This window comes from Lipotes vexillifer, unplaced genomic scaffold, assembly GCF_000442215.2.
Source record: "Lipotes vexillifer unplaced genomic scaffold, Lipotes_vexillifer_v1.1 scaffold989, whole genome shotgun sequence".
Lineage (NCBI taxonomy): Eukaryota > Metazoa > Chordata > Mammalia > Artiodactyla > Lipotidae > Lipotes > Lipotes vexillifer.
In genome coordinates, this window is record NW_006796817.1 from 26,330 (window position 1) to 27,243 (window position 914).

Genomic DNA, 914 nt, shown 5'->3' on the forward strand with positions numbered 1-914 from the left:
TTGCTAGTAGTTATGCAAGGATGGAATGAATGGTACTTTTAGGAAAAGTGGAAAATCCAGGTTGATAGGGTGATTGAGGTCATTATGAAAGATTTTGAAAGTTATCAGAGCTCTCAGATTTAATTTTGAAGGCAAAGGGTCAACAGCCATTTTACAAAGGGAAACAAAATGGTCAGGTTTGTATTTTAGGAAATAAATCTAGCATCAGTGTAGAGGGTGAAGAGTGTGGAATCATAGCCATCGTCTTTGCAAATGTTACGGGCCTGAGTTAGAGGAACAGTAATGGGGAGGGAAAGGCAGTGTGGAATTGAGAGATTATTCTGAATCAGAATTCCTAGGAATTGGTGACATATTGAATGCCCTATGGGGTTATTGACATTATTACTACTGATAGTATTTGTTGTTATTACTGTTTTGCATTTGCTCTAAGTGACTTTGGAAAGTCACATATTCTATTTTTAGCAGCTGATGGCTGAATTCTATTCACAGATGCTCAGGAAATGGTGGGTAAATGATGGAATGAGGTTGGGGCTATAAATATCACACTCACGAAATATTTATTTAAAATACTTGTTTGGGGCTTCCCTGGTGGCGCAGTGGTTAAGAATCCACCTGCTAATGCAGGGGACACTGGTTCGAGCCCTGGTCTGGGAAGATCCCACATGCCGTGGAATAATTACGCCCGTGCGCCAGAACTACTGAAGCCAGTGCACCTGGAGCCCGTGCTCTGCTGCATCAAGGGAAGCCACCACAATGAGAAGCCTGCGCACTGCAACAAAGAGTAGTCCCCCACTCACTGCAACTAGAGAAAGCCCACACGCAGCAACGCAGACCCAACGTAGCCAAAAATAAATAAATAAAATAAATAAATCTATTTAAAAAAATAAAATACTTGTGTGATGCCTGTTCAGCAG